The 23,881-nt window shown below is 42.4% G+C and overlaps 1 protein-coding gene and 1 long non-coding RNA gene across 6 annotated transcripts in view; one reads left to right on the top strand and one right to left on the bottom strand.

Moving 5' to 3' along the window:
* Positions 1 to 23,881, top strand: part of LOC117204388 (chorion transcription factor Cf2) — a 69,532-nt gene that overhangs the window by 20,679 nt on the left and 24,972 nt on the right. The gene's annotated exons all lie outside the window — the stretch shown is intronic.
* Positions 1,550 to 7,177, bottom strand: LOC117204389. Of its 3 annotated transcripts, none has more exons than XR_004487080.1 (3): positions 5,411 to 7,177; positions 2,526 to 2,690; positions 1,550 to 2,128 (listed from the first exon to the last, which is right to left on the bottom strand). It is a non-coding gene; the product is annotated as an uncharacterized LOC117204389 (long non-coding RNA). The 3 variants fall into 3 exon arrangements; XR_004487079.1 differs by lacking the exon at positions 5,411 to 7,177 and adding an exon at positions 3,443 to 3,714; XR_004487078.1 differs by lacking the exon at positions 5,411 to 7,177 and having other exon boundaries at positions 2,526 to 2,812.

The following is a 23,881-nucleotide window of genomic DNA, read 5'->3' as shown; positions in this document are numbered from 1 at the left end:
AACAAAGACGACGATCGTAATGGCCGCCGATTAACGACTTAACGACCCCCGTTCGGTAGACTACGGTAAATTGTAGGTATGTTCGCGGCTATGGACAGGATGTTGAAACTGGATCGTGTCTGACTATATAAAGATGTGATTGTATCAAGGTAGTTTGTGGAAATTTGATAGTGGGTTTAACGCGAGAACCGGCTTCAAGAGCAAAATAAAAAGGATCAGAACGATTTGTCGCTCTTTATTGAAATTATAGGAACTTACAATTCTGGTATGTACTTCCTTCGAGACAGGGATGTGATTTTAAAACTTGAATTCGAGATTGTGAAAATACAAGTAGAGATTTGTTTTCTTTAAATTAGACGTTTCTTTTTTTTTGTTTTCTAAATCCTCCCGTTTTCTGTCTATTTCAGCACAAAGAAGACTCGTTGGTTCTTTTGATATTAATCCTGCTGCGATCGTTAGATTTGTATATTTCAATCTTCCTTTGATCTCTCAAACTGAAAAGACTTTTAATAAAAATTTTCGAAAAATGTTTAACATAAGATTGAAGCGAAGAATCATGCATCAATAATAATTCTATCGTACTTTGCTCGAACTAGAGATATTTTTCCAACGTTAAAGATATACAATTGGCTGGAAAGAACGAAGTAGAGTTAACAGGATATGCTTTATACAAGATTTATAAGGAGCGTTACTCGATCGTAGTTTCGATCTGCAGCAAATATCAGCTCGATCTTTTGTCCTTTGGCCCGTAGCTGGTGCAATTTCGAATGTACGCCCACGGAAATTGGACAACGGCGTCGTAATGATCAACCATTATGCTAATCGCGCGCGAGGATAAATCTCGCACGATGATACACACGCGGTGAATTGTCACCTGCGTGTACAAAGACAGTACGCATCGCGGGAAGAGAGAGAAAGATATGCCATGCAAATTGTAGCCTGGTTCGCGTTCGTAGTTCACGCTAGAGCTACGTGGCTATTACGTTTCAAATGTAAACGCCACATAAAGGACACACTCTGCATTGTTAGACTAATGGTCTAATGAACTGAACAACGTCTTGACGGAAGAAAGGATCGAATGATACGTTTGACCCGCGTGAAATGAGGCGGAGCCGGTGAAAAACCCACCACGAAATTTAGGTTAGAGGTGGTGCACGGTGTTTGCACGAACGATTTCCTACACGGTATCTATAAATATAAATACGCGTATTCGATCGCAAACATTTGAAGATCGTAGGAAAAGAGCATGATAAATACAGTTTTGTTGACCTTTTTATTTTGATATCACTTTACGGCTAAACAAGAATATTTTCATATAAAATAGTTAAAACTGGAAAGAAGCTATGTTCGATCAAGGATACAATTGTTGAGATAAACAATACTTTTTGGTGTTTTAATATTTTCAATGTTTGAATATCTTTCAATGTTTTCACGTTATGACAAGCAATATTCGTTAAATTACGAAGAGTATGCTGAAATATATATTTAGTCTGAAAATTAAATACCAAGAACAATTATGATAACGTACTGATTTTTAAACCTGTTAGCCTTTAAAGAATGGAAAATATAGTTTATTATGTTCTTCCTCTGTGGTCTTCATTTGTATAAACATGGTACATAGTTATAATTAAATAACCAAATACACGGATATTTACACGAACATTTACATTTACAGTAATAAAAAATTCGAAATATCAACTTGGTAAAATGCAAAACGCAATCTGATACAGCGATGATGACAACAGTTTATCTAAAGTTATAAACGAAACAAGCAGAAGAACGAGTCGGGGAAACAGGTAGAAGCATACAGCGAAGCCCGTGTGAATCTTTATCTACCTAATTCGTCGGTCAGATGGTAAAAGACCCGGACGAGGCAGCGCGCGTAGGTGGCTGGCCATGGAGTTTCTTCATCGGCTCGCAGGTGTAACGCTGGTTAACATACGACCAATCCCTTTTGACGATATATTATCCTCCGGTTGTCCCTGGTCGATCTCCGACGAGAATTATGTGGAAAGTACTGGCTTGCGTAAAGTGCTGCCTATTTCTCTCTCGATTTCTGTGTCCTCGAGCGAATGGACCCGTCTTTGGACTCGCCGTGCCGTCGAATTATTGTCCTCGTGAATCTGTGCTGGAAACGTGGCATAAATTCTCGTTTCTTCTCGTTCGAGGCAACGTCAACGTTCACCGTTATGCTAATCCACCTTTCTCAGCTGCGACACGTACATTTTGTTTCCTTCCTTTCTATCAAAACGAAACTTCGATAAAACTACGAACAGATAAAACTTTAAATATACTTTTGTAAATTCACCGCGATATAAAAACCTGTATTTCCATATATATATTTTTCATCATTTTATTATCTCAATTTATAAATTCAGATCTCTCGATTCGTACGGTGCGTATATACGCGTTACCGGCGTACGTACGCGAAAGAGGTGGAGTTTCGAGAAGATGGAAGCGGCGATAGCACAGAGGCAAGAGGATAGAGTTGTTAACCGTACCGTGAAGCGTTACACAGGGATTACCCGGCGTTGGTGGATGAAGGCGAGGGTTGCGCCAGAGAAAAGCTGGAGGGGTTGCTACGACGTCCTTGACCGTGAATCATCCCCGTACGGTAGCCAGCCTGCAGGTTGGTTGGGTCGTACGGTAGGATGCACACCGGAGGCTATCTCGTCTCGTGCTCTGCTCCTCTAGAAATCAATAGCGTTCTCGTTTGTTGCCGGTAGGAAATTGTGCCAGCCTCTAAACGGATAGATCTCCACCACGAATCCGTATAACTCACGTAATCTGTTAGATTTTTCGATACTAACAATTTCGTTGACAAACTGTCGTCGTTTAAAACCACTGTTAATGTTGCAAGTTCGAAGGCAAACCGCGCTTCAACGAAGGGGCATTTAAATCTACCGTGTTATTATGCAGATTTTACGACGAGCGTAGTTTGCAGTTAATAAGTGTCCGCTTCAACAAGAGCCTGGGTAGCGTGTGGATTTAATTAATTGTTCTATCGACGGACTGTTTTTCTTTTCGGTTGTCTGTTATTATCGGAAATTTCGTTTATCTTTATGTCGCTGTACTGATCGTTTGAATTAAGATGTTATTTGCAGATCGTGGTACGATTTCGTCGAAGCCAGTGTAACAAATCTTTATTGCACTCTGCAAATACATGATTAACCGCACAGTAGCGTGTGCAGGTCACGTTACATATAGCAGTCGTGTAGATCTCCACGTCAAACCATAAACGAACGTACGGAGATTTCATATTCGCGAAAGATTTACGATCGAATCGACGTAGATTTCCGTTTTGCAACATGTACCACGGGTGACGGCCGCTTGAAACTATGTACATATTACTCGGTATATAGCCGACAGGTTGAATCGAGAGACGCGGGAGGTTTCGTATCAACTTGGGAAAAAATCACGAAAACTGTATCTATCAGCGTACCTTACGCGTAGTATAAGTTAGCCAACCGATACTCGCTCATATCCGTCTATGTTTCATGTTCACGATCTCGTGTAATACACCCACTAACGCGAGTCGGTTTTAACAGAGTAATTAACACCCACGCGAGCCGGTTAGCTGCCAAGCGCGATTGACTTTGCTTTCAAAACAGAATGATTTGCCTTTCGTACCTTTTTTCGTGTCGATCAACACAATCGTTTTCACCGTTCAAACTTTTACTATCGTTGACTTCGATTCTCTACCATTGCACTGGATATACGTGTCGGAGATGAAAGGATACCGGAGCCGTCCCTCTGGAAATTCGGGAAAATCCGTAAAATCGTAATTAAAGTTTACAGTCGTAATTAAACAATTTGCCGTCATCCTGCCCAATTGTACTTGTTTGCGATTTGTGGTAATAAACTTGGGCTCAAGGCGACTATCAATCAGTCGCCGAACGTAGCCGCGGTCAACGGGACGGGCGCTTCGCCTAACAAAGGTGTGGAGTTATAGTATGACCCTCATTAAAAGAAATACCAATAGAGGTACTTGACAGTAAAACATTCCAACGGTTCCTGAGGACAATGAATACCTGATGTTGAGGCACGTACACAGCACAAGTCCAGTTAGCCCGAGGACCCGCTATAAAACCTGGGTTTTTCCGGCAATTAAGATTTTCCAAACGGACAGACAGTCTTTGTCCCAAACTGACCAATTGACAGCGACGTCACTTTCCCTTACTTTCGAAACGAGGGCTATACCCGACGAATCCGATGATCACGTGTCCTCAGACACACCCCATCATAGTTTTCCTCTGTGGCATCATTGGGACGAAAATTCATTCTTTCTTGAGATCCCACCGACGAAGGGAGCAGCGCCTGACGATCAGTGAGTTTGAGTTAGAGCAAGTATACCTTTCATCCCGTTGACCGTGGATTCGTCATTGAACCTAAGACCAACGTCACTAACATCGCAAGTGCCCAACCACCGCTGTTGATTGTGGAATCGGTAGTGTCCATACTCGTAGCATCAGGCCGTATCTTCGTTATCACACAACGATGGCTAACTCCAAGGGAGGCCTATCAAACGCCCACAACCCTGTTCCTGACTCTTCTCCGACATACGTATATGTCAAATTCTCGCGTTATATTCAACGCCAGAAGATATTACAGAGCGCTAGAATCATAAAAGACGCGAAACGAGTCGAAGCCGAGCCAGACATCAAAATCTTTTATTATGAACAAATTATGAAAGCGTTAAATTCGGTTACAGGATCGTCTTCTTACGTACTCGCGATCAGGTGACGATACGAAAGAGTCTTGTGCGGCTGGTGAGAACTAGTCACGAGCACGTTTTCCCGGCGGCGTGTTCTCTCCCGGAATTCCTCGTGTTTATATAGGTCAGGAGAGGCGCGTGGCGCCTATCGATCGACCCTGGAGTTCGAGTTCAAGGTCGCGCATCTCGTTTCAGAGGCTGCGCCTCGCGCGGCCCGCACACGTGCAATCCCGTGCAACCCTTCGCTTTACGTTGCCGGCTCTCCGTACGCGAGTCATCGTCGAACCTGCGTCTCTCAGAACCTGCCTTTCTTTCTTCGTTTATTTGGATCGACCAACATCTTCCTCGTGTAACGACAAAAAATACGTATAGAATAAACGTGTAAAGTATAAAATGGAGGAGAACACGAAGGGAGGAAAATGATGGGTGTCAGGTGAAAAATGCGTTTTCGATCGATTAGCATCGTTATTCTATTCACGATCGATAATCGTAATTCCAAGTTAATTTCTGGCCTCCCTTCGTCTGGATGCTGAAGACTGCGTGTTCGTCCGGTTATTGCAGAGGTGCTTGTTCCTCAGTTGCGGTTACTCGCTTCCGTAACGACCGCTGAACGATCGCCGGCGCTAGGAAAACGATCATTTTCTATGGTCGAACAGGTAGCTGGGTTGGGCCGGGTCGTTAAGTAGGTGTACATACCTGCCGCAATCGCGAAGTCGCCAAAGAGGCTGGCTACCGGAGTTAACGAGTCCCCGCAATGCCTGTACTGTCGTTGTCGATCGTCTCGTCTTCGTCCTTCTCCCTTCGACTATCGCTGTTTCGTTTTCCGAGTCTCTTCATCGACGTTATTTCCTTGCCGCTCTTCTTTTTCGCGTTTAAAGGATCCGCGCGCCAACAAGTTTTTGGTCTCGCTTCCTCTCACGTCGAAGAACTACCACCGATATGCGTGGGCAGATAGATAGATCCAGCCAGGATGAAAACGAATCGAGATATCGATAGTCGCCAACAACACGCGCCTTTGGCCGAAAATGAAGAACGACCAGTCTACCCCCTCGCGCTGTTGCACATATGCTCGTGTATAGCGAGACAGAGAGAAGGTCGTTATCGACGATCGAATCTTGGTACTCTGCTGATTCTCGAAGTGGGCTTACTACGCTCGACGTTCTCTCTGGCCTGTTGCAGCCAGTGGTTCCCAAAAAGATGGTCGTGTGCAGTATATACTTCTGACAAGTTATTTCGAGCTGGCCGATGTCGTTTTTTATTGCGTCGTTAATCGGTGGCGACACCTGTCTCGTGAAAATCCGATAATCGCGAAAAACAGTAATTTTGCGTGGATGGTCTCTCAGCTGGGATTTTTGTTTTTTCTTAATAAATTGCACGGTGTTTAAGCCGTCGGAGTATCTTACGTCAGATTTATCTCGTATCGAGATTATTCGTTCCCTTGGAGTACGATGCGAAAACAACGTGGAACGTTATTCCACTCATCCATGCGCGTTTTCTTTCCATCCCTCTCCTTTTTTAATTAATCCTTATCCTCACCTGGCGGACGGAAAAAATTATGCCATTAACTGTCAAGAGTAAATCCGAGTTTCACGTGGCTCAGGTGGCGTAGAGGGCAATCCACCGAGATTCACTCTGGTACACCTGTTACGAGCGGCGTGGACCTCGAGGTTTCTCTTTCTTCCAGGTCCTCTCTCTCGCCCCTCATTTGTAGGTATCGCGGCCCTCCCACTTCTCCGTTATTTGTTCGTGCAGGTACCCTAACTGCTTATGCTCGGCCTTCTCTCTTCGGGGACCCGCGGTCTCTCGCGCGGCAATAAATTCTCTCCGCTGCTACTTCTTCGCCTTGTTCCACCTTCTTCTTCTCCTCGTCCGCCGCCGCGCTGGCCCTCCATATTCTACCGACAGTTTTTCTTCGCCTTATGTTCCGTCTCCGCGACTCTCCATTGTGCTACACACCGCCTTTAAAAGGTACTTTCATGCGCCTCCGGAGGCTCCAGCGAAAGGGTATCGATCTTCGATAGTTTCTCTACGAAAGCGTTGATGCCGCTGCTTGCCACCGGTTCGAACAACCGCGTCAGGCAAGGCGTAAGGCAATGTCACTATATTTTTCCTTTCCTTCCTTTTTTCTCTTATCTGTTTGTAATATTCCTCTTTTTCTGCAACCCCCGCCTTTGGTTTTCGTAGTTACTCGACGAAGGACATTCAGCTTTGACGTCAGCTGTCAACTGCCGGGATTTATTCAACGATGAAATTCGAGGTTCGCCCAGCGTGGCGTCTAAATCAACCTCGCGGGTATCTACAACAAATCAAACGATAATTATCGGTTCGAATTGACGGTGTCGATACAAGATTCCTGCGATCGATAGCGCGCGATAGAGAGGCGTTAAATATCGGGAGACCGCGAGAAAATAATCGGTACTTGACTCTAATCAACCTGTTCCACCATGCACCACGATAAGGGTTTATTAAAGTAGTTCATTCTTTTTTCTCCTTGGCGATTTCCTTTTCGCCGATTTCCTTCGTCATTTTGCGGAGAATAGCCCGTGCAGCAGAAATTATCGCGTCGATCGATCTACCGTTCGCACTTTTACGTCGTTTCGATCGATGGATTTTCCGATCGGCGTCATGAATGAACGAGAACGATCGAGCTTTAATGCTGACAACCAGTTTCGAACGCTAGCGCGACGATGCTGTCGAACGTTGATTGAATCCACTCATAGCCGCGTTAATTACACCGATCCCAACCGGTTATTATATAAAAGCTGCTCGAATGAACTTTCGGTTTGCGCGACGAATTAAGTCCGAGTTGCAAATTTTTATTTTTTTTTCAGTTAGGTGTTAGTACATATTCATCAAGTGGTTATAAAAAGAATTTTGCACGTATTCCTATTTTTACAATGCTTTTTTGTGAGATTCTATGTCTCACTTTTAAATTTTTGTAGTCGCACGAGGATACTGTTAAATGGTAGAAAATTAGATATACTCGAACCTAATTAATTGTTACACAAATATTTTTTGTAAACTCTGCATACGAATCTCACGACAGTAATCACTTCAACGATCGTCTGAGGGAATATTCAATTTTTTGCGATTTTTTTCTTAAATAAATGAACGTATAGAAAAAGCAGTTGACTTTATACTTAAAAATATGTATGTAAATATACAAAACCGCAAGGTATTAAAATTTCCTTTGGGTATATGTTCTACATAATACATGTAGCACGACACTTATGTCACGTTTCACTGATTCTGGCTGTACGGTTTATGTGGGAAAACTTTTAATTTTTCATTACTTGTTTAGATACAGATCTATGTACAGAGTGGCCTAAAATATTTTATAGCGTGGTAACGGTGCAGTTTCCGTAAATTTATATCAATGTTTTCAGTGCTACAAAAATGATCTCACGGACCGTATGAAAGAACATAGAGCCTTATGAATAGCCCAGGTCTGAATTCGACTTTCGTCTAGCGTACACTATATACTTACAAGCGTCTGGTAATTACAAAGTCGAGCCGACCACGCGCCATCGTAACTCGCGCAATTGACGCTAATCGTCGAGACACGTTTCATTGGAATTCATGTACCTACAACGTATAGAATCTATACACCTTCCCGTGTCGCCAGATTTCACGGATTTGTTTCATACGGTGGAATATTCGAGCGTTAATTGAATCTCACTCGCGAGTCTTATCGAGAGACACGCGGTATTCGCATGAACAGATCCACAAACCGAACGCGTATTCTACATTTTTCTTCTGGTTTCGAATTATCTTGAAAAATCCCCTGCTACTTCTCTAAACAGGTGTTACGTTAATAACAGAGGACCAACGGGCGTGATTCTTTTTCCTGATTTTTGAATCGTTCGCGTGACTGACACCCATCGAACGTACCGATTATTCGACGATCTTTCGAAATTGTTTCCCGATACGCACGTCGTTACATCGAAGGAGAACGCCGTTCGATACAGAGAACGAGCGTTCATTACGGTTACTTACTACTTCCTTTATAGCAGGTTCGCGCGTAAAGCCGCGTGTAATCCCCGTTTTTTGTATTTTTCTCGTTGCTCGGAATTTCGATGCAACCGGCGAGCAAAAAGCTGCAACTGGAGCGTTATACTTAACGCGGTCCCAGAGTTTCGCTAATTACATACGCTTCATACAAGGGTGATCGAGCCTTGTTTTCTTTTATTCCGTTCAGAGCCAACATTAATAAATACATTGAATCTATCGAGTAGGAAATGATAGGATGTACTCTTTTCAAAAGAGGACATGTAAGAGTTATTCTAACTGAATAGATAACCTGTGAATTCGATCACTTGCCATTGGATATGATCGATTTGAATCGATTCGATCATACGATATTCCTTCGTATTCCTTTTTCCTCTTTCCTCTTTCCGCGTACCTATACGTGAATAGGTATGTCTTTATTGTTCATGATTTACATCTATCGATCTTCTTTAATCGGATCTGCATACATAAAGTCATGCACACCAAGCCCTAAAGATTATCTGCTAGGATGATGGTTAAGCGCGTACCTGCTTTTCGTCAGCGATCGATGTTCGTCTCGCTATTTCACGTTCTCCATATCGAATTTCGATCGAAATCGAAATTCCAAGTAACTAATACGCTATTGCGGATATTATACAATTTCCGACTTCTTCGAGAGGATATACATCCACGCGAACATTTCTTCCTTTTTTCTTCCATCCTTTCACGCCTAGTCCACTGTCGCGAAATAAGAAAAGTTACATTCCCGGCTTTCTTACCCGGGACTTTGCCCTTTGCAACGATTGGCCCGTTGCATTACGTCATCTCGGCTACCGGCAGTCTTGAAGGGAACAGGAAAGAAAGAAAAAAGAAAAAAGAAGAACGCGCCGCCTCGGGTCCGATGCAAACGAGCGAAGTAGGTCGTCCTCCTAAAGTCTCGTTGTCATCGGAATCCTGGGAGACCCTTCTGCCAAAGGGGTTCTCAATCTGGTTCATCGACACTAAAATCTCGATTTTCCTACTTGGAAAATTTCCACTTCTACGATTCCACGGTCATCGTATCGCCGTGTTTCTCTCCAGTCTTTTATCGATGACTTTGCAAGAATGAAAATTTTCACTTCTCACTCTACCAATGTTGATCTCAGATTTTGTCGTGGATCAACTAGGAAGCCTCTATTTTGTTGGTCCTCCGGATGCCTCTTGACCACGTCCTTCTCCGATAACAATGCCTTACACTCGGAATTAAGTGTAATCTCTAAGGAAGCGGCTAACCAGACACGGAAATAGGTTGACTCGTAACAATAGCGGATCAGTGCTGCGGGTGTGTGTATTTCTCACTTGGGAACGACCTAATCTATGGAAATGTCCCTGAAAATTGTAAGTGGCTTCATAAGATAACGCGAAAGGTTTATCGGTTAGTTTAAATCAAACGCCTCGATTTATTTATCACAGTAACGTCTGTTAAACGTTCCATTTATACCAATGATCGAGTGATATGGATCAAGTGGTCGATCTACTTGCTCCACTAACGTTGTCCGATCATCTAAAAAGTACGAGACTCGACGATGCCTTGAGAACCATCGAGTTTCTCATTCAGCTGCCCCATAGAAGTCGCTAATTACGCGAGAGCTACGCAGTGGCATCGTGCTATCATCTTCACAGACTTTATCTTTCGATCCCAACCCCTAATCCTCTTCGTCGGCCGATTCTTTTACCTTTCGAATTCCTAAATTCCTGAACTCTCGGTTTACGACGAAAGTCCATCTAGGAGGTCGAAGGCGGCTTGTCCCATTCGTTACCGGTAGATAAGCTGCTTCTTGGTCCACGGTGCTCTTCTCTTGTTGCACGAAGGGTGCACCGCGACTAGATTTCCTCTATCGCTACGCTTTTTATTTCCACACGAAATTTTGATTCCTGTTCAGTCATCCTGCGTGTCGACTTTCTCTATCGTTACGTTTTTCATTCGCTCGTTCATTCTCAGATAAGATTTCGATCCTCGTTCGATTACTGTGCCAGGTAGCTCTGCTCCTATATCGTTACATTTCTCGTTTCTATACAATGAAACTTTTGGTGTTCGTTCGGTCATTTTCATTTTCCTTCTCTAATTTATTTAAATGTACCGACAATACAACGTTATTATGAATGTCATATATCACTTAGCACATTCACGAGGAAGACGTCTACGCTAGGATATTTATTAATGCCACATTGATCAACTCATATCTATTCAACAACTATATAACCAACATAGAGGGTCTCGCTAGTAACTTTAAGATCTCAGATAGTATAGAAAGTTGACGGATGAGTTTACCATCGGTGGTCACGAGCAGCCGTATATATACACAATGTATAGCGCGACACCGGGGGATCACGTCGCAAACGTGTTAAGCCACTTCTCCAGCCAGCATTCCCTTTTCTCGTTATATTTACTTTGTGTATAAGTGTAAGATAAAATCGGACGATAAGGTTCGAAAATAAAGTATACAATGATTACATAAAATCGAAGATGCGTTTATTACCGATCAGTTCACAGTTAGCGTTCAGGTCAAGAGTGACGAGTGTTTTATCTGTCTGATTCTTACATGAACTTTTGATTTCTCTTTGCAGTCGTTTCGATATTTTTTCCTAATTTATTACAATATACCGATAACGAAACATGGACGTGGTATTTCAGTTAAATAGCTTTTTGATTCGTAGAGCTGTTTCTTCGTTGCACAGAGAACAACGGAGAAGGTGCTTCGTTCGTACACTTCGTTCGTCGTTTGCTTATGTTCATTCCTTATATGCACTTCTGATTTCTGTTTACATCAATTCCGATATTGCTTTCTAATTTGCTTAGATGCCATTGCAGATAGCGTATCTCAATTTCGTCCTTCGCTAGCGAACACTTCCGGATTCGCATATAGAAATGCGGGGGAAGATTTATTCCTGCCGCATTCTTCGGGGTGACGGAACGAGCCCGCTGGCCACGCTGTTAGTCAGTTGGTCGGTGTACCTGTTCCCGGTTTAATGGATTCATTTTGACGGTTTTACGATTCGCTGGGAGGTCGATGTCTCCACTCGAAAATAGACGGTCATTCGGGACATTGTTACTACTCTCGATGTGCGACGAGGGCGAGAGAGTGGTGATGAGAGACGAGGACGAGCCGAGGAAAAAGAGAGAAAGCCCGTGGCGAGCGTATGGAGTGGCAGTGAGTGATTTAGAAAGCTACGCCGTCCGCCAACGCGTGAAACCGCGCGAATACGCGCTCGATCCCCCGAGATAAAAAGTTCTCGTCCTACGCGTCGCGGTGTCGATGTCCTGCCGAAACTAACCAGCTTTCCTTCCCTTTACGCATCCGTGTGCGTAATCGTGATTCACTTAATTGTCTCACTTATAAATGCTAACTCTCTAAGTAGATCGTCACGTATCTTCTCCTTATCGGATTTCAATTGTAATCACGATCAAATTGCTTCGTATCTGATCTAGCGTGGATTTTTAAAGCTTTAGAGTTTGTTAACGTCGTGATACTTTCGTCATATATAACCGATTAAAAATCTTCGAAGCTTTCGTATCTTATCATAACGCGTCGCCTGATTCCGATACTCTTCAGCTCGATTACCAAAATGCTTGCAATAGACGCGTTGATTGGAGTTAACCCTTAAACTTGGTGCGATGGAGATAACGTACTGGGATATATCAACGATGAATTTATATCGAATTACATCGGCTAGAATTGTTTGAGCAGTGACATGATTTATTGCTATTGATTATAGATATTTGAATTCGCAACTGATACGACGCTCGATTCGAAATTCAAAACTATAACAATGATTATTTACGATATCTAAAGTGCTTCAGGATCCGCTAGCAACAATTAAAGCATTTCAAACTTCATTCTTCTACTCCAAGGAACCGTCGTCTTCTAATAATCTTCCGTTCGATTGTACGGACCACGACTGGAATCTCGAAGTCTATAAGCCGTAGCCTGGTTCGACGAGCGGACCTAAATTTACGAACTTGTCACGAGCACCACGGACAATTCCTCGCAATGATTAGTCGTAAACAGTGCCGGTCTATCGAGCTAGAGACAGTAAACGACGGGGGCGGACATTCTAAGCGTTCAGCCGTCCTAAGCTTCTCCCATGACGGTTCTTTTTCTTTCGCTCGTGTGCGCTTATTTTTGCCAATTTAGAGAGACAACGAGCGGAGGCAAGGAATTCCACGGAGAGACGAGACGTCGCGTGGGGCCACCATTACGTGGCCCCATGGAACAGCCGTAATATCGCGCGATACCACCGCGGATACCTATAACGCAATAATGTGCCGACTTTATGCGACAATTATCGCAACGGTTCATGGGTGTAGAAAGACGACGAAACCAGTGAGATCCCATTAACCGGCTACGGTGGGCGCCCCAGCGTGCGGCACCTGTCCGGAATTGCGTATCTCCCGTCGACAATCCTTGTCCTCTGTTCTCTGTATTGTTTTAGAAACACGATTCGATCTGTTCTTTGTCGCTGTTTCTTTCTGTTCCTTCTGAGTACGGAAAAAGGATGTACGATCTGTGTATTTAGGGAAAGGATACAGAGGCACGATTATAGGATGGAGAATTTTTGTCTTTGGAAAATTTCTCTGGTGTAGTTTAACGCGACAGTAGTTTAATGTGAATATTTGTGTGGAAACCTGGAATAAGGATCTATAGTATATTTTGGTCAAAAGTTCTAGAGTCCTCGATGATCGTATTCATAGGTCACAGATATTTAACCAGAACGTGATATAATTGTGAACGCAAGAAATTGAAACACGCTGGACGTTTGAGACTTATGGAACAGTGTAGCTTAAAAACCGCTTGTTTATTGAACGTTTCCATTAGTCTATTCGGTTAGCGAGTATTATAATTTCTCGATAGTGTACGTACGTTGTCTAGCTAATTTCAAAAGCCCTTACCGGTCCTAAAAAAGAAGTTTAACATCTTCTGGTTTGTGATTTAGGGTAAAAGGGTTTACGGTCTGGAGGTAGCGATGATTTAGCCCAGCTGTTCAGGGATGCAGCGAAGGATATCGTAAAGCGTGAAGAAAAATAGTTTTATCCCTTGGATATTTTTCCTTGCGATCATAATACAGCCAAGCCATTTATAACGCGGTTTTCTCACATTAGAAAATTCTTAAAAAATTGAACCAATCAATACTATCCAAGAAAGTTTCTAAAGGATCAGGATATATGTTGCTAGAAAGAAGACAACTTTTAGTAATAGTCGAAATGAAAAATGAAAAAATAGAAAAAGATAAAAATTAACGTGTATTATTTGACATCAATATATATATAATATTTGACCAATTATCGGTATTTTTAATAAACATACTTTTCATAACTACAAAAGGGAAATGCTCTAATTTCGTTAATTTTCTTAAACTACCCTACGTCATCTTTTCACGATACGTTGTAACTTTTTTCTCGAAGATTCAGTATCTTTCTTACTCATCTTAACGGTTTTAATCTGCGTTCTCAGACTCGATAAGAAAATCTTTTCAGCTCAAAATAGCAGTCACTATCAAACGAAATAGCGATCTCGCGATTTTCGATCTCCATTGTACCAATTTTCTATGTCGTGTAACAATTCCGTGGATAAGGCGGATCGAGTCGAACGATCGAGCATAACAAAGCGATAATTACCAGGGCCTCGGTAACAGGCAGCCGCCGCGGTAATTGCCCGAGGGCTTCCCGCCGTGTAACGGCGCAACAAACTTATTGTACTCGGACACGAGCGGTGCCACTTTAATTCCGCGCGATATTCATCCGCAGATGGGCGGCGAATAGGCACGTAGCAACAGGCCGTGTCTCTTAATGAGGCGGTTCGCTGTTTAACACGTTGATTGCCGCGCGAATTTTATATATTTTACCCTGGAAGCTGCAACAGATTGAAATATCACAATTATATTATAGACTGCGGATTTCTGTGCACATTTATATTTGCACGAATACAATTGAAAAGACAGAATTTCTGTAGAAAATTGTTTTACTTATCGAGTATTATAGATGGCACTATGCTTTAGGTATTTTATAGATATTTTTTTGATATTACGTACGTGCATGCAATTTTTCACTTTTAAATCCTTTATATGCTGTAAATACACAAAAATCCATAGTCTAATCACAACATTTGATTCTTGCGAAATATTATATTTTATTCGCGCACATTTCACTGACATTGTTATCAATGTTACTCAAATCGTTGATGATCTTTCAGTCGATGAAATTTATCTTATCGTTCAATTTTAATCGTTTTAAAGAACGTAGTAACATAGCTGACCGATGACCACCGTGGCAGTCAACGCGTTAATTTGTTGCGTGCGAGAAGTCCGGGCTGCCGTGTAACGAGAAGTCGCGGTGACTCGCCCCGGAATTCTCTTCTTTCTCTCATTCCTCGTTTCACGCCGCGAATGAAAGTGCCGCGTTTCGTCACGAGCAATAAATCCTCGGTATTAACGAAGCCTTCGGGATGCACGCGAGATGAAAGTCGATGAATGGGGATCGTTAACTCTGCCGGCATCTCGCGACTTTTCGAACGAAAACGGGATATCGGAAAAGAAAGAACGAGTCTTGGGACTAAGGGGTGATATTCGTTGTCGATCACACGAATCGTAAAAATGTTAAATGTTGTTCTTGTGAAAATAATCGACATGGTTTATATCGCTAATGATATTATTCATGTACCTATATAGAGATAGGAAAGATTAGGTCGTGGCGTTTGGATTATCAGGTTGAGGATATTTATGAGCGCAATTGAGAACGTAATGCCTAGACGAAGATTTACTTTGCATATTTCATATTTTCACAGACGCGCAAACCACCGTAGATTATCCTGACTAGCTGCTATAAACTCTAAGTTTTCGAATAACCACTTCGTGATCAGGACAAATAACGTGTCTATCAAATCAAAAGAAAGGATCTTCGAATTATTCAATATTTTATTTATCATTTGTTTATTCGTGTGCTCAAGCTCTCTGACATCCAACACGCAAACAAAAAAAAATGCACGCTTGAAGCAATACAACATCGTTCTTTATTGATCCTGTTAGATGCTTTTGTGCAGAGAAATCGACGTCTCATTGTCCTAAGAGCCGAAGGGAAGCGTAAGTTAGCGATGAGTTAGCCGATAATTAGTCGCGGCATTTAGCCGGTCGATTCGATGGTTCGTCGGGCGTGCGTTCAGGGCAGGAGAAATTTTTAAAAATATACGCACACTCGATGAATATCGTGCCGTAAAGTAATAACGAAGTTTGCGACAGCGAACGAGGCTAAAAATAATGCCATCCTGAGGAACGATCGATGGCGTATTCCACCGTGGACGAAACTGGGTGGAAGGGAGAACGAAAAAATCGGCGGCTTTGAGAAGGAAGCGGCGAGGACGAGTCCGTACGACGTGTAATTAAAACACGTTAATTCGAGTCAATTAAGCTGGACGCTTACGAAATCACAGCCGCCAGAGCACGCTGCCAATATTCTTAATTACTTACGCCCACGACCGTATTTCTTCTTCGTCTAGCCCTCTTTTAGCCGACGCGACGCGATCGAAAAGTCGCTCGCGATAATTAACCACTGTCTGATACCGGTTATCGCGGTTAAATCGTTGGTGGCGGGTATTAAAGAGCGTTCTTGAAAATTTGTTTTCAGAATTGACTCGAGAGTGACCTGTCTGTGAAGGCGTTTTGTTCTTGTCTTTTGCGCGGATACTTCTCTTATCGTGTTCATCGATCGATAAACACAAACGTATTTTATGTATACAATTTAACCCCTTAATGCATACGTCTTTTCATTATTCAGCGGTTGAAAAAGATTAAATTTTTTTATGATAGAAAATAGCTGACAGTGATAATTAATTGACGCGATGTATCTTGTATGAGATATAGTTGTTACGAAAGATATTTTAACTCGCATTATTGACAAACTAATCGTATAAGAATACCATTACTGGGAATGATATCGAATTTAGTATTCTTGGGCCTAATTAATTATCATCTGACTGTTATAATAAATACAGTGGTATAATGGTAAATGCAAATATATTTTGTAGTCACTATAACAAACTGCTCAGCGATTCATAATGTTCGTATACCTACCTATTAACTACATACACCTATACGCATTACATACATAGGTATACAATCATACTTTACTACAATCACGTACTTTAAAGGATTAATAAGCACGAAACTCGATAAGAATCTCATTTTACAGTCCTCTAACAACAAGTGCATCTGACTACTCTAACAGAAAAATTGTTCTTCATAATTTATTTTATTGTTCGTTACAAAGCACCGTGTCTATAATTCCGAAACATTTACCGATCTACCATTGCTATAGTAAAAGGGTATCGTCCGATGTAAAGGAAGTACGATTACGGTAATTCTTTTTTTTTCCCCTTCGGCAACGAAATAACAATCGTCCTGTTTGGTTCAGTAGCAGGGAAACGCGCGTTCAAAGCAAGATCCGTTTCTGTATCTCGATTTGCGGTTTTTCCGTCGGTGTTGTCGGAGGAAGAGCCTTGTTCCATTGATTTTTATCGTGGCAAAAATTTCGCGCACCGCGGCGTACCGCGGTTGATCGCGTTTTTCCCGTTAACATTGTAACGCGCGTCCGTGCCGCGCGTTTCGAGCGTCTTCGTCCTCGCTGGCGCAGCCCAGAATTCCGTGCCGCCTCTCCCGAGTTGGCCAACCGATCCTTGACGGGGAATCACGAGTATTCGATCCCTCCCGTTCTTGCACGACCTTTTTTCCTTCCTCTTGGTTCGTCGTTGGAGCGAGGCCGGTGTACACCGTAGCCGGCCACGAAAGGAAACCACGCGAAACGCTTTTATTGCGGCAATCAAACCGCGTTTCTTCGCGCGGAAACTTACGAGCATACGGCCATACGAAAACCGATCGACTACTCCGTATTAACACGTTCGGCGCATCATATACGATGCCATAGCCTTTGCTTCATCCGCATTTTCTGCAGCACATGCAATTCGTAGAAATTTTTATACCATGTACATGCACCGTGTTTTAACATATTCGTTACTATCGATGAATATTCTACGACTTCTTTCAACTTATGCGAAATTTAAAGACGTAAAAATTCGCGAAACGAATATGGTATGCAAAAGTATATAGAATATTCAAAGTAAGCTATATATACTGCTTATAACTTTTCCCACGTCTCTAAATTTTATTCCTATAGTCCTGTACATAAAAATATGGATTCTAAGTGTAAGTGATGCTGTTGCTGACGTAGCTGGTGCGTTTTTTTTGATTGTATGTTTAGATAAAATGACTTAAGAAGAGAGACAAAACAGTGACGACTATATTGAAATACATAATATTACTTAGAATAATGATCTTTCTGATGAAAAGTAATTGTTTTATCATTCCATTCGACCTAGGTTTTTAGTGCTACGTACGACAGTAGAATCGAATACGACGTATATATACGCACATATAATCTAAAATGCTCGAACAATAAACGCGTTAATTCGCAATGCAATAAAACTGCAAAAGCGAAAAGGTCGTCGCAGGTCCAAGCTGACGTTTGGAGGCCACGAGCAAATAGTCCGAAGGATATGCCTGTGACTGGCATAAATCGGTATCCGTTATGCGTCGCTCGATTCCACGCGAGGATCTCTCGCGAGACGTCGTGTGCCGTGTCAAGAACGTCGCCCTGGTGGATGGACGCGATGCGCTCGCGAAGAAGTTCCCTCGTTGCTACGTGCACCACGATTTTCTGACATTCCTTTCCCATTCACCTATACCAGATACGATCCTAGCGAAGCGTTTAATCGTTCCGCGTGGTGAGTCGACGGCTAAGCAACGACCGGAAAAGACGCTCGTGGGCGGAGAAGAAACTTTAATCGCAAATTTTCTTCGTAGCTAATCCCGATCGAGCGCGGATGCCGTGCCTCCTGTTCCTCCTTTTTCCAGCTGCTTGGTAACATCGAACGATCAACTTCGTTTACTCTTGCGCGATTTAATCTTAGTTCGCTAGTAGCGTATCGTTTGAAAACTTCGTAATTTGTGCAAATTTGACGTTACGTATGTGGACTATCTTCTATCAAAACGTTCTGATATTCTGCCATTTCGAAACCGAAGGAAACCAAAGTTTCGTCGTTTTCTTTATGGTACGTCGTTCGTTATCGTTTGTCATTATTTCGCAAGAATCTGCACGATATAACTTTACCTGGAACGTGGAAAACATGGGAAACTTTGAATATTTCGACGTATCTCGAAAGGTGAGAAAATGCAAGATAGAGACATTTTTACCAACGAGAGCAGTATACATTTTAGTTTTACTTTGTTAATATTTCTGCGTGTAGCGTTAACGAGGATAGCGATAGTCATTTGCGAAATAATCATACTAAAAACTAAGCTACATAACCTTGCTCTTTGGAAAACTATATGAGCCATTCGACTAACAACCAAATAGCGGAATAATCACAGAGGTATCGTTCTCCTTCCTTCATAAAATCATTGACTAGATAGAAGACTTTAACCTAAGTACCACCTCGCGATATCCATCGCAACTTTGTAAACTCGCACGCAAACTCGACTTATACAGCGTAACATCCATCAAATTAGACGTGCTCCGTTTCGAGTAGCTCGTAAACTCGCAAAGTCGCCTCGACCTAAAGTTGACTTTAATATACCAGCCGCGTGCTATCAAGTCACCGTACGCTTCTCGAAAAATACAACGTGTGCATTCGTATCAGAGTGCTCCACCTCCTCTCTCCGCAGTTGATTCCCCGAGATTCACAGTGCATCCGCCGGCCCGATTAATCACGGCCGTGTCAGTTACCTATTTCGGTCGGTCGTGGTCAGTATCTCCCTGTAATTCGCGCGCGGTCGGTTCACGAAAAACGGTGGACACACCCCCTCGGTTCGTCCTATATACGTTTCGTTGTCCATACGCGGATCGTTGCAGGGAAGAACGGATCGACGCGTTTAGCGAGCGCGAAAAAATAGAGGATACGCGTTCGTAACGAGGTGCAGTGGCGGCTCGGCCGTAGCGTGCTCCTGGTGTGGCACATACAATCGTACGAAGGATTACTTAGCGCGGTAATGACGATCGGTCGGCAGATGGCGGCCACGATAAAAACTCGCCTTACCGCGGCCCCGTACTCGCCATATAATACCTTCTCCATCCGTCCATCCATCCTTACGTGTCTTCCTCTCCGTCCCCGCCGGACGCTCTCTCGCTCCTTCTCTTTTCGTCCTTCTCGATCTGCCTCGGTTCGCCACCGTTTGTCTTTTTAACGGAGGCCTCTCCGTTGCGGCTGGTCCCTTCATTTATCATGTTCCAATAATTCCACCGGTAATAAAATTGATTTGTTCGTGGGCAACGATCCTTCTTGTCTAACGGTAACCAGGCTGGAGCGCGGCTACGGGCGCGGTCGTGCCCGATATTCCCGTAAATTCGGCTGAGATCACGCCGCCACTGTTGGAACACGCTGATACGTCGGCGGAATGCGATCTTTCGAAGATAAGAATATATTTTTCTCGATTCACGAGCCCAATAGAAGTGACGTCCAGTCGTAGGTTTCTAGTTATCGGTTTGTAAAGTTAAGTGGTATTAGATGTCTTTACGTTCAGTGACTATAAAAAGTATTTGTACATCGCTTCGTTTATTGCGGCTTCTATGTAGCAATTAATTAGGAGCAAGCGTATTGAATTTCATATTATTTTGTACTACTTTCATATGGCTGTAAGAATTTGATACTATGAGAGTGAAATGTAGAATTGGAAAATAAGGGTACGTGTAAATACCTTTTGTAGCCAGTCGTATATACCGTATTTATTGCGATATTACGTATTCCTGGTCTTTTTACGCAACTATAAGGAAAAAATTCTAACGATATTCCAATTTGTAGAATTCGAGAGCGGAAATTTACGTTGGAGACAAAACGTTTGAGAGATTGTGCGACGAGATACCAGCGGCGTTGAAGTCACCGGTTTTCGAGAGAGCTTCTTTAAGTGGACGATCGAAGTGGCACGTGAAATCAACGAGTGGTCGCAGAGGAGACCGAGAACCGATTTCTTTGAAATTTTTTATCGTATCGTCTGGCGCCAGGAAATCGTTCCACCGTTGCAATATGGACACGGCGATGTTTTTTCGGAGTAATTTCGCGCGGGTGCGTAATAGGACGAGCCTCCGGAACGTCTCCGTAACGTCGTTTCGGCGGTACGTTTGAGGAACTCTGTCAGCGTGCGGTTAATCAACACTTCGTTCGACCGGATCGCTTTTTGTCACGTCTCTGGTTCCCCTGTTAATTTCTTGCTGCACCATGAGATTTCATTTCGTAACTTTGACTTCGTGCGCTACAACGGTGGTGTATTTATTTACTCGAGGAAGACAGCAGATCGGTGGTGATGAGTGTATCGTGGACGGTGTGGCTTTCAACGGAGACAGGATACGCTCGAAATGATGCCGTGGACACCCACGCCGCTTGTATCGAATGTCGAACGAGGATTATCCCGTATTGATTTACGTGTTCTCGGACGTGTTCACGCTCGTATCTCGATTCGATAATCCGATGTGCACGTACGCGATAAGGCAAACTTGTACTTGGCTTCCATCGAAACGTAGTTTTTCGGAAATTAATTGTAGCAAAGTTGGGGTTTAGATGATATAAATACTTGGAAGATGGGAAAACGTTCGATATTCTATTTCCTTCGCTTGTCGAATGGATCTGTTCAATATTCCATAGTCTGTTTCGTACGTTTCTCACGTATGTATTTGACAATTTTGTTATTCTATTTCTTCCAATTAATTTTAATATTTAGATGTTTGTATAATCTTAAGTCGTAAATAAAATCTACTCTCATATTTTCGTTTCCACTCTCTTCTTGCTACGGTACATTTGCCATAAAGTGAGAAACAATCTCCTAACCTTCTCTATCGATCCAATAAAATGAATTTCGAAAAAAAAAGATATTTCTTTCCTTCCTCGGGCATCCAAAGAACGTCGTCCATAATGACGGAAGGTTTTCTAGTCGAGGACGCGTAGTAATCGGCGGCAACGCGTTTCCGGTCCAGTGACGGTGGCTAACACCTGGAATTGCTAGCGCTCGGTCAGAGTCGCGGGTGAAAAACCACGAAGAGCCGGATAAAGAAGATCGATACGTCGATGGCAACGGGATACAGTCAATGACTTGGTGCGATCTGATATCTAGATACGGTGATATCGTTCGGAGAAACTTTGAAAATCCGCGGGTATGCTCTCGTCGGTCGAACTATATAATTTTAAAAGGCTCTTTCGATGTCTGCCGGTGATTTATGTAGAAACGCGTCGCGTGTTGAGGTTGCGCACAGAAACTGTGTTTCAGTCGACGAGCATAGCCAATACTCACGGTTCGATTCTGCCGCGGATAATCCTATAAACTCTGGTATATTTCACGTTTACGGTCCCCGCTGCCGCTCTCGACACTTCGTTGCGTTTTAGCGCATCGACAAATATTTATCGTGCCATTCAATCCTTTTTCCATCCTTTTTCCGCTTTCTATTCGTGTTTCTTTCCGTGCCGCGAATAAATCATAGTAACGTCGATTAGTATAAAGCCGGAAAGAATCCCAAAAGCATATTCTATTTTATCGCGTTGCGCGGACGTTTTCGTTTCGTGAGAATTGTCAGCGAATAGAGACATCGTTGTTGGATACAATTGTCTGTATGCCGTTCGATGGATTTTGCTTGCCTCCTTTTGTGGCAACGTTGAAACATAAAATGCCGTGGGAACAATTAAATAGTCAATAACGATTAATGATTGGTAATTTATTAAACGATTATGTCTGGATACTGCAATCTGTCAGAGACGATCGTCCGAGATCGAGTCAGATCTCGAGTCACAAATAAAAAAAATGACTCTTCGTATCGTCTATATCGGTCGTTTCTTTCAAAATACTTTAAATGGAGTTTTCTCCCACAATGGCGTGGAACTGCATCGCTTAAAAAAACAATGGAATGTTTTTCTCGAAATAAGGAAATCGTCGTTCGATTAAAGAACGTTTAATAATTGTGAGAAAATTGAAATTTCTATATTCATCAACTATTATTCAGTTTCGTTATTATTGATATCATCGTGATCGTTGTTATTTCCGATGATTTTGTACGTGAATTTTCTCGATTTTCCGGATAGTTAGCAGAAGCCGGTTAAGTAAAAGTTGCAACGTTTCACGGATGGCAATAATCAATTAGAGAACAGGTTGTTCGATGTTAAATCGGTGGAAAGCGTGGTTCGTTAAACGAATTATCGCTACGCTCAAAATGTTTCATTTTATGGTATATAATTCACGATGCACGAGTTAGACGCCTTTTATTTATGTGTTTAACAGTATAAAATACACACAAACGCACACGAGTTATGTTATTAAATTAGGAATTTGATTTACATAATATTTAAATAATATCTAAATACAGAAGTGATAGTTCAAGCATAAAGAACGCAGCGATGTATGTAAGTGAGTAGAGATGAACAAGTCAGGTTGAACACTTCGTTAGTAGAAGATTCCAGCGGTTATCTAGCCACAGATAAGTTGGATAACAGTCACAGGGCATTTTTACAGTGTCCGGTTTTCGCCATCCGGTTTTCGTCGTCCGGTTGAAAATGAACGTTGGCCGATTACCGGCTGGTGTAACGCTCGTTTTCTACGCTGCCGTGCCGATTACGCGCATAATCGTGTGGCATCAAAAAAGCATAGTAGAAAAAAAAAAAAAAGAATTAAATAGCACCGCGGCGTAGAAAACACGCGTTATATCAGTCGGTAGTCGGTCAACATTCATTTGCAACAGGACGACGAAAACCGGACAATGTGAAAATGTTTATACGCGTGTATATACAATGATTTTTAAAGTAGCAAAATTTCTTTAGATTTTAATTAGTCCTCATATTTGAAACATAAAAATATTTCCCTTTCACAGGAGAGATATTAAATAATATTATATTTTAAATGGAAATAACTTTTTAATTCAATGAAATTACATTAACGAAGTTAAGTTACGTTACACTCTTGTAGTTAATTATACCAGCGTCTATTATAATCGTCGATATAAGCCGCGATAGCGTCGAACATTTATTATTCTTCTCGACCGACGTCGATCTCTGACGTTCTTTCCCATTTTCGCGTAGCTCTTTTTTTTTGCAATGCTTGATATGCAAACGCTTCAAGCGCCAC

This window comes from Bombus bifarius, unplaced genomic scaffold, assembly GCF_011952205.1.
Source record: "Bombus bifarius isolate JDL3187 unplaced genomic scaffold, Bbif_JDL3187 scf7180000007978, whole genome shotgun sequence".
NCBI classification, from domain to species: Eukaryota; Metazoa; Arthropoda; class Insecta; order Hymenoptera; family Apidae; genus Bombus; species Bombus bifarius.
The sequence above is the reverse complement of the archived record's forward strand: the minus strand, read 5'-3'. Positions and strand labels throughout refer to the sequence as shown.